The sequence below is a fragment of the Heloderma suspectum genome, chromosome 2 (genome assembly GCF_057233095.1).
Source record: "Heloderma suspectum isolate Gila_16-S chromosome 2, 16-S_ref, whole genome shotgun sequence".
In the NCBI taxonomy this organism is placed as follows: Eukaryota; Metazoa; Chordata; class Lepidosauria; order Squamata; family Helodermatidae; genus Heloderma; species Heloderma suspectum.
The window spans coordinates 41,786,237-41,803,301 of record NC_139459.1 but is presented as its reverse complement, the minus strand read 5'-3'; the positions used below and the strand labels follow the sequence as shown (position 1 = coordinate 41,803,301).

The 17,065-nt window shown below is 42.0% G+C and overlaps 1 long non-coding RNA gene across 1 annotated transcript in view; it reads left to right on the top strand.

Annotated features, from left to right (window-relative positions):
- The window catches only part of LOC146352128 (uncharacterized), a 37,500-nt gene extending 23,445 nt beyond the window's left edge, over nucleotides 1-14,055 (top strand). The window contains exon 3 of the long non-coding RNA XR_014787341.1: nucleotides 12,418-14,055. This is a non-coding gene — a long non-coding RNA (uncharacterized LOC146352128). The remainder of the gene's footprint in view (nucleotides 1-12,417) is intronic.
- The last annotated feature ends 3,010 nt before the right edge of the window (nucleotides 14,056-17,065 follow it).

Below are 17,065 nucleotides of genomic sequence, written 5' to 3'. Positions count from 1 at the left end.
CCCCACCCCTCTTTTTAGCCTCCTATCCATGTGTGCTGGTCCCAATCTTAATCAAGTCCCTGCACACTTACCTGAATGAAAAAAGAAAGTTAGGATAATCTTGTAGTTTAGCCCTTGGTTAGCAGCTTTTAGCCTAACCTGAGCTGCAGGCTTATTGTTAGGATACAATGGGATAATCCCATATACAGCAGCCCGGCCTTCTTACAGGAAGGAAGAGATACAATACAAATGCAACAGATAACACAGTCTGGAAATGAAAGAACTGTAACAGTTCCAAAATTCAACATGTGTTAGCCTTCCTGGAATGTATAATGGGAAAGAAGGGCAGAACACATGCAAATTAGCCCCAAATATACTCCCATACACGTTCATATGAATCTGGCAGCGTGCAAAGTAGGACCACCTGCTTGGCTGCACACAGATGGGAGGCTGGATTGATGGCAATGTCATGACCAATGTCCCTTCTGCAGTGGGAAAAGGCTCATTTCAGATTATCTTTGTCTTTTCTTTATTCATGGCTGGAAAGCCTAACTCACACAAAAGCCTGGTAGTGAACCACATTACAAAATGAAATTGCAAGTGATCCAGTGTGGGAATATTCTTATTCTATAAGCACTGAGAAATTACTCAGTGGCGAGTTGACACGCCTCATCTTCAGTGCTTGGTCTTGATCCCTTGGGGATAAATTGTTTGCAGCTTGCGGAGAATTAGGAATGATTCCTCACTGAAATGACTTAAATGCTTGTGCGGGCAGAACATTATAACCAGCCATGAAAAGATGCTTTAAAACAGCTGAACAGATCAATTCCCTGCTTGAGGTTTGCTGTGCCTGACTATGGATATGTAAGTGAATGTCCTGATTTCAGATGTTGCCTCCATGCAGCTAGCTGAACATTGAAATCACTAAGACTTCCCCGGGATAATAGAATGGATCTCCTTACACAGACTCAGTAATGAGTGGGTTCAGGTGCCAAGAACAAGCACAATGTAAAGTGGTACCTTGGTCTGGTACCACTTTACCTTACTCTGGTCTAGAGATGATGATGATGACAAGCATACCTCTTACACTCTGTCTAAGGGCAATGCTAGATAGGATGGAGATCCCTGATTGAATCTAACTTTAAAATTATTTTACAAGTTGCCATGGAAGGAGAGATTTGGATTGTGACCATGGTGCTGGGAAAGGGGGTGTTTAGCCCTTTTCCCTATATGCTTTCTCCATCTGGGCAAATAGCCACTTCAGGACACTGTTTGGGGTTTGAAATGAACTATTCCTAAATAGGAATCATTATGAGAATGATTCAGTCCAGTACAGTCATTGGACTCACCATGATTTGGGGGATCCTTTGGGTCTTTTTGAGAGTTTTGAACCACTCCTAAATATAGAGGTTGTTTTAGACAAGGCATTCTAGCTGCCTCAAAAATACTTGGTGGTGGCACTGTTTAAACTGTTGGGATATTTTTTGGGCTCCTCTTTGACTGAGATCCTCCTCAGTGGAGAAATAGGATAACAGAAAGGTCTTCAGAAGCATGCTGCACACTGCTAGCAGGAGACTCACATTTACCAGCATTTATTTGTCTGCAAAGATTTTTGTTGGTTCCTTTGGTGATCCAGATCAATGACACTGTGCTATAGGTTTCAGGCAATAAGAGCCAAAGCAATCATCTTGCATTGTTAAATTCACCTTACACATTTAAAGGCTTATCTAATATGAAGCCAAAGGATAAATTCTTTTGCTATCATTGACACAGCTAAGCAGGCTGAAGGAATATATTGAGGTTCTCCATAGCCCTGTGACTTGAATAGGGAATTGGCCAAAAAAAAAAAAAATCCTTTTTCAGACACTGCTGAGAAGAAACTGAAAAGCAGCTGCTTGGGATCTGAAAGGTTGCCCCCTGGGACCCCTGAGAAGACTGAAAAGGATAATCATGAGATCCCTGGTGTCTTCTGGTCCCAGAGATAGAGCTAGTTTTCAAAGGTACTCGTAGTAAGAGTCCCAAAGAAACCAGGAGCTCAAGCCTCTTATCTCCCATTAGAAAGTAGATAAGTGTGGTGACAGCAAAATGAGGTGGCAAAGGGCTCCTTCACATGGAGCTTTTATCCTGCTATTGAGATTGCTCCTTCACGGAAGTTTGCAGGCTCTTTAGATGATGCTCCGAGCCTCCAGGGCATTGCTTGCACTAAATGCCCTTTGTTCCATTTTTAAATAGATCACAGATAATGAGCTATCAAATTACCCCGTTGTGTTCCACTAGAGTTCCCTCCATGAAAAGAGGAAAAGCGGCAAGAAGAGAAGCAAGATCACTGAAAGATGTGGAAGACTCCGATACAGGGAGAAGGAGGGGAGAAGAGGGGGGGAGGGAGTGGGTGAAAAAGGGAGTCTTGATCCTGCGTTTAAAATGGAAGCAGAAAGCCCCATTTTAAATGCAGAATTTTAGGCTAGTGTAGAGATGCTCAAAGTTGACAACCGTAATTTCTTTTTCTGGCACCTTCAGAAGAGCTAAGAAGATACTTCTGACATTTCTTCTAGCAGTGCTATTGCAGAATCCTTTTCTCCAATTCTCCCCAGTGTCTAGGTATATTATGTGTAAAATGAGCTGTCCTATTGGTCTTGGTTTTCTGATTTAGCCTGAGTGGCTTATGAATTCCTTGTTCCTTTCCTTAGCAACTGCCTTCTGAAATGAATAAACATAAATGCAGACCAAATATGCTTTTGGAAGAAAGCAGGGCTGGCATCAACTGTAGGCAAGGTTGGGCACCTGCCAAGGGCCCACATCCCAACAGGCTGACTGACTGACTAACCCACACCCACTGCCTACATCCCTGGGAGTTGCCTCACCTCTTCACCTTTGCAACCTGCTTGCTCACCTGCCTCTCACCCTGGCCAAGACATGATGCTTGTGAGCAGTACATGCCACTGCCTCCTTGTTCACTGGCTCTCTTTTGTATACTTCTATTTATACTTCTATTTATTGGTTTTAATCGTACAAGTTTTAATACTGTAAAGCCGCCTTGTGTCCCAGTATTGGGAAAAAGACGGGATATAATAATAATAATAATAATAATAATACCAATGATGACACAGACATTGAGGAGCAATAGCAGCTGGTGACAACGGTGGTGAGAAGGGAGAAGATGACAGGGATTGAACCTGGGACCTTCTGTATGCAAAGCAGGTGCTCCGCCACTGAGTTACGTATGACCTCTCAATTGTATATAGTAATTGCAAAGTCAACTGGGTTATAGCCAAAAACATGTCCACTGAGAAATGGGAGGAACATAACAGCATGTGCAGGGAATATGAAGGCTTGCGGAAGTACAATTTTTTTTTAGGAAAAAACCTGTGGGGGTATGCCTCCCCCCCCACACACACACACACACAAGAAACCCCCAGCCCAAATTATGACTGAGAATGAACAGTAGTCTTATTTATTTATTTATTTATTTATTTATTTATTTATTTATTACATTTATCTCCCACCCTTCTTCCATGTGGAACTCAAGGCGGCTACATGTGATTCCCAAGTGGTCTCCCCTCCAAGCAATGACCAGCCCCAGACCTGCTTAAGTACAGCAAAGTGGCTGCCTGATGTGCCTTCAGACCATGCCCTGAGAGATAACGTTGAGTTCTGTTGAGGGAGATTAACGAAATGGGGGAGGGAAAATGGAATGGAGTATCCTGGAAAAAGGCATGGCTGGTTGGAGCACTGAACAGGACACTCCCATCATTGAGTTGCAGGTCCTACCTCTTTTATTCTATTTCTTAGTGACTTACTCCTACAGGAGGGAGAAAGATCAGCCATGCGGTACATAAATTCCAGTTATAGACATTGCACTTATTTCTATAAACTGCCTTCTATAGATAACATGTAGAACCATGCCAAGTGCTAATTTCATAAGGTTCTCGCCCCAGCCCGTGTGTTGCAATGTGGTGCACACACTGGTATTTTTCCCCTTGTCTTTTTTTAATAATCTATAGATTGTTATGTTCCTAGCATAGAAGTGCATAATACCTATGACAATTTATTTTTCCTAACCTTAGGCTAGGGTCATGTTGCCATTTTCTTTGGCTGCTGGAAGTAGGGAGAGGAAGACAGCGAAAATTAGGTGCATTGAAGGGACCTTTGGAACATATGTGGACCATTCCTGAAACACTACTTAACTGAGCATTTACATTATGTTCACCATGTTAGAGCATCTCACCTTTTTGCCTGTTAAGAATTCTGATCATATTCATAATGAATCATTCCCACTCCATCCGACTAGCTTATTTCCCTTATCTGAACAGGTGTGTCTGTGACTCACCTGGCCAAGAGAGAAACTGCGGCTATATGAATAGGCCCACACTCAGGAACAGATTTATAAATTCCAGCTGAGTGTTCTGGACTTCAAGAATTGTTATATTTTATGGGTTGTGGTCCCTGAAGTATCTCTCAAGCCAGATAACACAATGTGTTACCATAAAATATATATGTGTTGCTCAAACAGTATTAGAGAATAACAAAACTTTGCAATTATGAAACTAGCAATATACATCGCCATATACAGCACAATTAGGATGATTACAAGCATAACAGAAATAGTGAGTAGCATATTCTTATTAAACTTAAGGTTTAAGTTCTTATTCCTCTCGTCCAACAGAACAGTCGGCATTGAGATCTTATATTTACCTATCTGGCATGCTTTGTTGACAAAGCATAGGTAATCATGTTTGGTAGGCTTCTCATTCTCCCAGGATCTCTGTGCTCATCTGTGTTAAAATCTCAGTATTAATATTATTCTAACATTATTCCTAGTTCCTTATCTAAACATCTATGCAGCTTGACTCAAACAGGAGCTTCAGACTAGGGATGTACAGATTTTGTTAATTCCATTATGTCTGTGTTTCATGGATTGTCAGGCTTCTTTTGTTCCATCCTCCTTTCATTGACGGAATCAGATATTAAAAAAAAAAGGGATGTACAAGAATTTTGGACATTTGCACAAATGCACATTCGCACAAGTGTGAATTTTTGCAACACCCCCCCCCAGTAAAAACTGATCCACAAATCTGTGGAATCCACTCAGCTCAGAAAAAAACAATCTGCTGCAGAATCCGTAGATCATTTTCATAGAAATCCAAACTGATTTGAATCCATTGTGGATTTTTCCGATATCCCTACTTCAGACCTAGTCGTAGCTCCTGCACTCAACTTCAACTCAAGACAGCCTTTCCCCAACACAGCCAGGCTTACACTAACATCTGAAGTGCCCTTGTAAAGGTCCCTAGCCTCCTGAGTTAAGAAGCTTCTCATTTCCAAGAACTAACCAACCCGTCTGTGGCAAGATCCCTTGCCCCTGATCTAAGAACACATCTTGCACTTAAAGTTACCATATACAGAAACAATGACCCTGCACTTACCATTAGCACACTCAGATTATAATGAATAACACTCCTATAAAATGCAATGAATCCTTGTCAACAATACACATTACATTCTTCCTTTGTAACAGGGGGAAGTAGGAGCTACTGCCCACCTTCTTCTGTCCATTGTCTATTTCTTCTCATTTTCCCTATGAGTTGTGGGTGGGGAGAAGGACAAATGAGGACAAGGGGGAGGGCCTTCTCTGTGGTGGCCCCCACCCTGTGGAACTCCCTCCCTAGGGAACTCTGCCATGCCCCCTCTTTAATGATCTTCCGCCACGCATTAAGAACGTGGTTGTTCAGGCAGGCATTTGGGGTGGGTTAGGGTAATTTTAGAAATATGATGTTTTCAATGTAGAATTTTATTGTTTTAAACTGTTTTTATTGTTGTACATCGCCCAGAGTGGCTCGGTGACCAGCCAGATGGGCGATTAATAAATTTAATAAATAAATAATAACTAAAATGAGCCACTGGGGAGAGAGAGGACCAGTGCAAGCGGCTTCTCCTGCTCTCAGTGCCTGATTGTGAACATCCCCCCATTCCCTTTAGCTGTAGGTGAGGGAGCCTTCAGAATTTTCAATGGGCCTAGCCAGCCTGCTCACACATATGAGTGTAACAGGTCGCCCACAGTTAAAATGACCGATTTAAAGCCAGGCAAAGAGCTCCAGAATAATTGGCAGTTCTTGGCACGTCTCTTTCTTCTCGGGGTAATTGAACGTTGGAACAATAGTATCTAGCCTTAGATATGCAGAAATGGATGAAATTCAGAAGCCATTTTGTAAAGAGTGACCTATTACTCCCTGCATGATGATGGCTCCATATCATGGCAGGAGCTAACAGGCGTCAGGAGCCTATGTGTGTATCCTCTTCCATTAAAACATCCCTTCACATAGAAAGGGAGAGATTCTAGCCTAAATTATATAGATAGTTTTCTATGTGCAGGGATTTGTCTTCATTTGTTTTTTCTATGGAGGAACATTCAATTATATATGACACCTGCCTCACCTACAGTCTGAAGTGGTATGGCCCAGATACAGATTTACCACAGTGAGAACTAAAGATCCAAAGCCTCTAGGCCAAAACAGACAGTACAGTTTCAACCTGTATCTGGCAGCTGCACCTTTTTTTCATCTGTATTCCAGAGTAGGTATGTGCCCCCCCATCCAAAACTTAAAAGCCCCCCTAAACCCCATGCTGGAGTCCCAATCTGGATTGGGTCCCCTGTGCCTACTGTAGAGTAAACATGAAAAATATGTAGCTGGTAGATATGAAGTTAAAGCAATATCTGTTTTGATGCTCTGCCCCAGAATCAGTGGCTTTAAAACAAAAAACTGGGGAAGCTTTATTTCTTTCAGTAGACTTTTTTAACAAGCCCCTTCCATCCCAAGAGGTTCAAATTTTGTGTTTTTAAATTAAATGGCTTCCTCTTCCCCAGGCCAGAGGTGGATCTAATTTTTCACCACTGAAACTGAACGAGGCAGCTGGGCTGCCTCCAAGAATAAAGGCTGGCTCTACCATTAAGCAGAGTGAGGCAGCCATAACAGGAAGCTGATCTCGGGTGCCATGGAAAGGCACCAAATGTCAGTAATGTAATTTATTATTATTGTACTTCTTCTGCCAAGGAGAGGGAGAGGCACTTCTGGGATTTTCTGCCTCCCGTGCCAAAATAATTTATTTGACCACTCGTTTGTACAATGCGCCGTGACAAGGGTTTGTGTGAGTGTGCCATTTACTGTTCCTCCTTAGGCAGTAAAACGGCTTGGGCCAACCATCTAGCTTGTCAAGACTCTAAGGGCGCAATCCTATCGGAATAGGTGGCCGCCTCCGAACTTGGAGGCGACCACCTATCCAATGCAGGGAAGGAGAAGCACAGAGGGTATCATCCCCTCCGCACTTCAGCTGCACTGCATTCGCGGCAAGACAGCCAATTTCGGCCATCTAGCTGCAGGAAGACAGAGCGGTGGGGACAGATGCCAGCTGATGCATAGGAAACGTTGGAATGACACTTCCGCCTCCCTGCCCCAGCATGCCCGCAGGAACACCCCATTTTTGCCATTCCGCGCTCCTCTTCCGAGCACAGAGTGTGAGGCCGTTCCGCACTGCCTACGAGGCAGTGTGGGAGGAGATGGAGGTCAGTTCCCGGGAACCAACCTATCCTATGGCCATCTAGCTGCTGACTAGTGGCCATAGGATTGCGCCCTAAATTATTGTTCATTATATGTAATTATATGTAAAACTATATGTAAAAATATAAATGGAGCAAGATGCACACATTGGTGATAGGATTCACAAAGAAAAAGCAGCCTGCTTCTTTCTTTTCATCCATTTTTTTTAAAGAAATATTTGTCCTCATCCTGCCACACTATTACTTCCCTATGTAATTCCCTTCAGACATTTTCTGACACATTCCTTAGAAGCATTTTGAAAAGATGAGTGGGGAAAAGTAGAGTGGCTCTTCAGATGGAATTTTCTCAGCATCCTGTCAGAAATCTTCATTCCATGGCAAGGCACAGAAGAGGTCCAACACCACTCTGCATCCTTGTCTTTATATTTGCAACATTCTGTTTTTCTACTAGATCTGGTGTCTGTGGAGGTGCTCAGTATCCTTGAAGATAAGGCCATCCTACAATACCTATGGTGGGCATGTGTCCTACTTTACAGAGGACAGTCCTCTATTTGAAACAGTCCTCTCCTTAAAAGTCTGCCCAGTCCAAGCCCAGTTTAAAGATTTTTTAAAACCCTAAGAAGGGAGCACAAGGGCCTTGAAGTTGCACATCAGCAGTTAGCACCTGGAGAGAAGACTAAGCAGGTATACACGTCACCTGATCACAGTCTTCCCACTATGCATGGTGAGATATACTGTATTTCTATTTAAATTAGTTATTATTTCCAAATTTGCATCTATGCATTTAGCTCCACCGAGAGCCTTTTTCAAATGAAGATTGGGTAAAAAAGTTATAAATGAATAAATATAAATCAGCACATATACATTGTATGCAAATCTCTTTTTTGGTATATATTTCCCCTTTTTTGCTGATGCATAACTGGCCACCCTAGCAATAGGCTAGACTTTCCCCTATTGTCACCAGTGAGTTCAGCCTGTTCCCACTTATCTCCCCTTTGCTCAGAGCATGTAGCATAAAAATGTGATTCGGAATGCAGAGAAAAGACTGGAATGTCAAAAGTATAAACTCCAAGTTTCAAATTAAGAAGCTTTATTAAGATCAGGGATGGAACTATACTGTAAAGGAGGCCGGGGGGCGGGGTTGTGGGGGAGAGACAGCTACCTAGAGTAAAAAGAAATAAAAATTTATTCTCTAAGTAACCCAAGCTAGACAATCTTAAAGAGGAATCTCAGTGTTACTTGTGGGGAACAAAGTTCACCCATGATGTTCAGTAGATGAAAAAAAATCATAGAGAACAATTGGCAATGTTTAACCCTGTGGAATCAGGGGAGATGGCTGACAGGAGAGGGAGATCCTCCAATCAAGTGTGACCATGTGGGCTTGGGCCTGCCTCTAGGGGAAGAGTTTTGGCACTTTGGACATAGCATGTCCAACACATCTACACACAGACATGGGCCACTGGCACATTCCAACAGCCCAGGAAGGTGAAAATAAAATGTGAGAATTGGGGGTGGGGTGGGGGAGAGAGAGAGATTCCTAATCTTCTTCTGGTCAACAGAACCATAGGGTCAGGTAGGGGGTGGGGTGGGGTGGGGTGGAATTGAATTCCAGTCTGTGTGCATGAAGGATTCTTGAAACATAGCAGGTAAGTTGCTAACTAACAGGGAAGCTAGGCTAATGTGACCAGTACATCTCAGGCCTTTCTCAACACTGTCTTTCCACCTTTGCACTGAAGGTGGCTTAAAATTTATTACCAATGCAAAACCAGATATAATCACACAAAGTAAAGGAAAGTTTGCACTTTTTGATTAATCTGTATTACTGTATACAGGATTTAAGTTTTGTTTTTTTTTAAGATACAGCAAAGAAGACACAAAAAATAAACCACTCTTTTCATTGGACGTTTGCAAGTTTACTCTCCCTAAAGGGTACACACAGGTCTTTAAGCAACATCTGAGAGGTAGGGGGTTTCTCTGGATTGACTCTCTGGCCATTGATGGTCTCTTCAGGAGCTGACAGTACTGAGACCACTTGCTAGATTTTATGAACAACTATAACCTAGTGGAGAATATTTTGGACTTAAGAAACATTAACACTTGTGTAAATATTTTGCAGTATAATGCTTGGCAGGAGCTGTGCCAGCTATGACTCACTACTTTTGTTGTTTTGTTTTCTTTTCCTCTCTCTCTCTTTGCTATAGATTGAAAAAACAACCATCACTTCCATTACAAAAGCATAACTTCCTCTTGCTATAACCACCAAACCACCACCAACATTTTTTTAATGCAAGGGAAAAGCAGTAGATATAGACATACATACACATAGACACACACACACACACACATCGATATCTGTCCCTACTCCCAAATCCTCCAGTTCTTTAATGTCATTATATCTTATATAATATAAGGGAAATCCCAGGTTCAATTAATACCATAAGATGACAAGAGTTCCCTTGTGGAGGACTAGGGTGGCCACTTATGAATAGCCCCCAAACAGGAAATGCATTACCCCAAAAGAGGATGCTGATTTGTTTAAAATTTGCATATGCTAATTTATATATATAGATGCAAATTCAGAAATAATTATTATACTTTAAATAGAAATACATTACATCTCACCATAGTGTGGAACACTGTGACCAGATGATCTGTGTGCCTTGCTCAGTCTGCTGCCCAGGTGTGGTTGATGGCCCAGCTCTTCCTTCTGATGTTTCTTTATATTTAACCTGGACTTGGACTACTGGACATCTCTTCAGACAGAGAATTGTCCTCTGTAAAAGAGGACAAATGGCCACCCCATGAGAATAAACTCTCTGCAGGACTGGCCCTACGATTAAGCAGAGTGAGGCAGTCGCTTCCGGTGGCAGAAACTGGGAGGCAGCAACAAGGTTCTGGAGGACAGAGCTGTGGCCACGCAGCCTGCCCTGTGCCCCCCAAGCTAGCCTACAACCTTCAGGTGTGGTGGAGGATGCTGACCTACTGCCAGTGTTGAAGAAAGATTAAACTGCCAGTCCAATTGGCTTTTGTACATGGAATGGGAGAGACGCCATCTTGTCTGTCTCAGAAGCCAAATGTCTTGAGCTGGCCCTGATTCTATGTGACTTGTCATTATGCTTCCAGCAGAAGCCAACTAAGGTAGAGAGGGAGAAAAGTGACCTAAACACCCATGGTCTGGCAGTGATACAAAGAATGACTCCTTATATAAATAATGTATTTTAATTAATGTAAATATTTATATACCACCCTTCACTACAAATTCTTAGGGTGGTATACAGAATTCATTAAAACGATTAAGTTAAACACAAGCAAAATTAAAAGAGAAAATCTACAAAATGAAGTACTAAAAACCAGCAAATACCTGGTTAAACAGGTATATTTTTAACAGGTGTTGAAAGTCCATCAGAGCTGGTGCCCGTCACATGAACAGATATCTAACAGAGTTGACAAGTTGTAAGATATAAGTATCCAAATTCATTATGTGGCAGGATATTACTTTAAAACAGTCAAATATTTTCAAACTATGCAACTCCTTTCCAGGTCCACAGACAGGGAGCAGTAGCAGGCAGCTCCATCCAGCATTCAGTTCTATACTGATATGCAAGTACTTTCCCCAGATCTGTGGTATATTGGGAATACTGACAATTACTAATAATGATGGAAATGTACTCTGCCCTGTATTGGGGATACTTTTATCTGTTCTTACATTATATGTTCCAAAGGTCAGTTCTAGAAATGAAAACAGATGCTGTGGCTGAGCCCTGGCACAACTGAAGCCCTGGTACAACCCACATTGCCTTTTGCACAAATAACTATTGTAATGAATGAATTGTGAAATTCATTGTGAATTGTGAATGAGTTGTGAAAGGCATAAAAGAACTATTTTCAGTCATTTTGGGACAAGGGTGCTGGACAGAAGGTAAAGATTTGTGGTAAAGATTTGGATAAGATGGCCCAACAAAATGTAACCTCTAGGAGTCTTTGGGCAGTGTCCAGTGCTTTCACAGTGCTAGCACTAAGGATGTTGTGCTAATGTAAACCAATGCCAGCACAAAGTCATTAGCACTTGCTAGGCAAAGGGGGAGGAAGTGATTTGCCATTGGATTTTGGCAGTAAATTGCCACTTTTTCCCTTTGCTTAGCAAGCGCTAATCACATTGGGCTAGCATTACGCTAATGTAACATCACTGATGCTAGTACTGTGATGGTATTGCATACTGCCATATGATTGCAATGGAAGCTAGAACTAATGTTTTTGTGGTGTGTGGTTCCCCATCCTTACCTCATGTTATCAGCTAATGTCAGTTAGGACATTCACAGTTTGATGATACCATGTCACAGGTGGAATTCTACTAGATGGTACAAGGAAGAAGAAAGAAAGAAAGAAAGAAAGAAAGAAAGAAAGAGACTCAGAGTGGAAACAGTTTTGTCTCTCTTGCTGTAACTAGTTCCACCTTCAGAGGATGTGGTACCTAGACAGATCCAGTCATCTCTTTGTCTAGAAATTAAGCATGGGATTTTACCTCTTATATCCATTGCTCATAACTCAACAAGAGCATTTGAACAGATTACCTTCTACTAGGTAATAAACCAGCAGAAAATCATAATCTATGTATCCAATATCACTGAGTTTCAGTGTGTTTTCCCCAATTCCAAAGGACTGAAGCTGACAGTATAGCTCCACTGAAATCAAAAGGTAGTTTTCCTAGTTAACTTGAGTAGATGCAGAATGTCATTATTCTAAATGAATAAGTAAGCCATATAGCATGCACTGAAGGTCGGCAAACTCTGGCTCTTTCAGAGTTTTATTCCATTAATACAGAGCAAAGTTGCCAACTAATGAAGAGCAATTTAAAATGGAGTGTTGTTTTTTTCTTTTCTTTCCAGAATGAGAGTTCACCACAAACTTATGCTGACTCCTTTCCAGAGCGGAAAAGAAGTTCAAAAGATGAAGTCCCTCCCATACAGAGCTTCTGCTAATTGTAACAGTCCTTCTTATGTAAAACTCCATTTCCCTTCTGAGACCTATTTTCAATAGGTCAACAGAGACATTACTCTTTGATTATTTCTTTAAAATTGTGCATTTATGTATGCAGCAATGAGCCAGAGAGCACCTGGGACCATACTGCATGCAACCCATGCCCACCCACCCCAGTTTGTGGGAGCAATAATTGCTAAAAAATATTTTAATTTGCTTTGAAGGATGGATCCATTAATGCAAAATTAAGGTACTTTACCAACAATGCAATAGCAAGCCAAATTTCACCCTGAAAATCTGCTGTCAATTTACTTAGGAGTATCAAATTAACAGATTTCAGCCATCCCACTCAGTGTTACAATGCATGACATAACATGACTTTGTTCATTTGAAGTTGCTGACACAAAATTCACTTTCCTTTGATAATCCCCAGACTAATGTGGCTGGCTTGGGGAGGGTTCTTTGGGTAGAATTCACCTACTTAGACTAGACCCATGGAAATGAATGAGACTTGAATTAGCCTTGACTAAGTTAAGTCCCAATCATTTCAATGGGTCTACTCTAAGTGAGACTTTAGTTGGATTCTACCCACTGTTTGTTTTTAGAATGATGCCACTCTTCTCCCTTGTATGACCCATTGATTTTCAGGGCTCCAGATTACCGGGAGAACCCCCATGGGTAGAGGACACTCTCCTTTTCAGAACATCACCCTCCACATGTAGGGGGAGACAAATATGTGAGGAAGGGAGCGGAGCTAGTGCACTTCTTCTCTTCATGTGTTTAGCCTAACCAGTGAAGGAATGTCTGAGCAGGGCTTATCCTTAAACTGGAATTGAGGAGAACAGCCCTTCAAATAGAGGACTCTTTTGAACAGAGCACAGTCTTCTGTTAGCCCTTCAAACAGAGGACTCTGTAAACAGAAGACTGTAAAAGAAGACATGTGGCCACCCTAATTGGTGCAAGGGAGCATCTTTGGCTGGTCTCTCTGCAGTTCTCTTCTTTGGCTAGAGACAAAAGGTGGCAACGTCTTTTAGGTCACCAATTCAAGACTGGAAGCCAGCTCAAGTCCTGACAACCAGCAAGTGAAAGAAGAAGGTGAGGATGGGCCCTCTCTTTTTCCAGTGTAGTGTAGCTGGCTGTCTTGGGGCTTGGAGCATCGCTATGGACCACTGCTATTGTGTCATGTACACAGGTCTTTGGTAGGGAATGAATACTCATAAGACAAGAACATAACCACTAATTAATTAAAAGGCATTGTACTCAAGATATCGTGACAACTTTGCCTATTAAATCGCTCAGAACAGCCCAGAGGGATAATTGTAAAGTGGGACTCTGAAAGAAAATTATTTTTTGCAGCAGCAGTTCTTCTATGTCTGCAAAAAGTAATGTGTGTTGCAGTCCTAAATAGGGTTGGATGAATCAATCTATTTCCAGTTTGTCATTTTCAGATGTGTCCACTCATAAGTCTGTTCTGTTTTCAAAATTGATCTGCAATTTTTAAAAGGATCCGCACAAAAATATGCATTTCAATAAACATTTCAATATGTATTTTAAGATGTATTTTCTCTCAAACTATATAGATATAGATATTCTGAAAATACACATTTTGATACATTTTTTGGAGCTGAGAATTGCATCCAAACATTCAGGGTGTGTGAAAGCTGGTAGATAATTGTCATCAATCCAGGAGAACATTAGTTTGGGAGATGAGGGTCAGGTCAATTCATATCAAAATTTACAAAGACTGAATTCCTTGATTCCCCAGTCCTTACAAAAAATGCAATCGGCAGTACAGATAAGCTGAACAAATCTGGCAAAACTGAAACGAATCCCCACAGCCTTTATCAGGATAGAGTTGTGATAGGGTGACCTCCCCTCTTTGGTACAAAAAGGAATATATTTCGAGATATGTGACAGACATACAATTACAGTTGATCATCAATGTTGATGAACAACCAGATATACACACTTATTTTGTGTGCACAGGAAAAAGTGCAGTGACATACCGAAATGTGGTTGAAACATCTATCCACTTCATTTCCACTAGTTATATGCTACAGTTCCATGGACCTTCATTGCATTTGCACTTTTACTGCCTGACTATTATTACCTGTGTCATTCTCTTGGTGGTAATAAAAGTTACCTTGTCTTGTCATTCTCATCGCTTTGAGCAAGTGGGAAGATAATGAAGTACAGAATCCAGACTGTACTGAAGAAAGTAAGGTGAAGATATTTCACTTTTGCTGTCTAAAATTTAATTAAAACCAGGATGGGTTTATAAATCAATTTACAAAAGCGCAAATCTTTCATTTAGATAATGTAGCTTTCTGTCATACCTACTTTGACTTTAACTGTAATTCATCACACCCATATATTCTCATTTTAGTTTCAAGTTCTTAGCTGGCATATCGAGCAGTGCGGAGTATAATTTTCTCCTCATTATCATAATTAAACAGTATTAATTCTCATATTGAGCAAATAAATCCTTCACAGTACCTTCTGCTTTTTTCAGAAATATTATATGTCACTTAGCTATATTTCTGACCATCCTGTTCCTAAGCCAACCCCACTGATGTCAGTACCAAGGAGCACAATTCACCAGGGCAGGAGAATTCCTGATGGATTGTACCCAAACTGCATATCAACGGCAAGGGTGTTGGACTAGGAGCTGGGAGATCTGGGTTCTAGTCCCCACTTGGTCATGGAAGCTCACTGGGTGACCTTGGGCCAGTCACAGACTCTCAGCCCAACCCACCTCACAGGGTTGTTGTTGTGAGGATAAAATGGAGAGGAGGAGGAGGATAATGTAAGCCGCCTTGGGTTCCTTGCAAGAGGAAAAAAGGCAGGGTATAAATGCAATAAATAAATAAATAAATATCAGATGCAGAAGACATCTATTTCATTATATTTGTATTGCACAAAGAATGTTAGGGTTAAGGATAGCCAAACATCTCCCCTCCTCACCCCCATTCGAAGGTATGTTTACAAGGTATGTTTACACACACAAAAAAAATGTTTCCACTCTTCTCCAAAAAGTAAGGTAAGGAGGGGAAAAGCTCAAACTCATTATCTTTGCTTGCAAAAGGATGGGGATTGGGGGGTGGGGGGAGGCAGGAGGGAGCCCATCTCACTAGCCATGCAGGTCTCTATCCTATGGATAAAGGACAAGTAAAACGTCTATTTCTGATAAAGTACAGCTTTGGTGCTAGGTAGCACTGGGAAGGAGATGGGAAAGGCAATGCATTCTCTGTGGATTGAGTCTTTTGCTAAACTCTCATATTTCACCCATGACTGGGTATTGCTACTTATGGTTTGGGGAAAAGTTCATGCTGGTTTCTTTGTTTTCTTTCCCAATTCATGTGCTGATGTACTTGGACCAGTGGGAAATATTTTTTTCTCATTTCTTTCTGTGTACTGTCCATTGTGCCTTTTGCTCGCATGCTGTCAGGGCTGGGCCACGGGCAGCAGTCTGAGGTGAGCCAGGAGCCGGGAACCAGGAACCATGGGCAAGCCAGCAGGCAGGACCAAAAAACCACGTTAGCACCAAAGGGCAAATCAAGAGCCAGGATTAAGAAGCAAACCAGAGAGAGGACCAAGGAGCAAGCCAGAGGTCAGGAGCATAGGAAGCTGCCTTATACTGAGTCAGACCATTGGTGCATCTAGTCCAGTATTGTTGACACTGACCCAGTTTTCATATCATGATAAGCCACTGTGGGTTAATTCACCCATGGGGCTCCGAGATGCGTGCCAGCCGCCATTTTGCAGGCCATGGCAGGGGTACACCGTGACTTGTTGTGTCATGCGAACCTGGGCATTGTGGGTTATTTAACCATCAAATAACCCACACACCCAGCTTTGCATGACACAACAAGCTGTGGCATGCCCCCGCCATGGCTTGCATATTCAAAATGGCAGCCAGCACACATCTTAGAGCCCCCTGGGTGAATTAAGCTATGGTGGCTTGTGACATGCGAACTGGCCCACTGACTGGCAATGGCTCTTCAGAAAGGAGTGTTTCCAGCACAGCCTGGAGATGCTGGGACTTGAACCTGGGACATTCTGCATGCAAAGCAGGTGTTCTACCACTGAGCTACAGCCCTTCCCAAAGAGCAAGTGAGAACTGGAAGTCCTACCATGAAGTAGGACTGAGTAGCAAACTGGAATTCAGGACAAAAGAAGAACCAAGGTTATGGGAACACAACAGAGCTCAGGAAGACTGTATTGGTTGAGCAAGGCTGAACTGGAACAGGAAGCTCTTTATTAGGGCTGTGCGCGGACCGTACAACCTGCTTTAGAGGCCAATTTGGAGCTTCTGAATTGGCCCTGACCTGCTTCAGACCAATTTGGACCTTCTCTGACTTGCTTTGGATCTGGATCCGAATGGACATCCAAATTTAACTTAATTTTTTGGATTTAACTTTCTCCCATTGACTTGCATTGGAAAACAGAAACGACCATAACTTTTTTAGTGTTTATGATAAATACATGACATTTGGAGACCTGGCAGCCCCTGTGGAGGTGTTAAACCTGCCAAATTTAGACAGTTTGGCCCAGTAG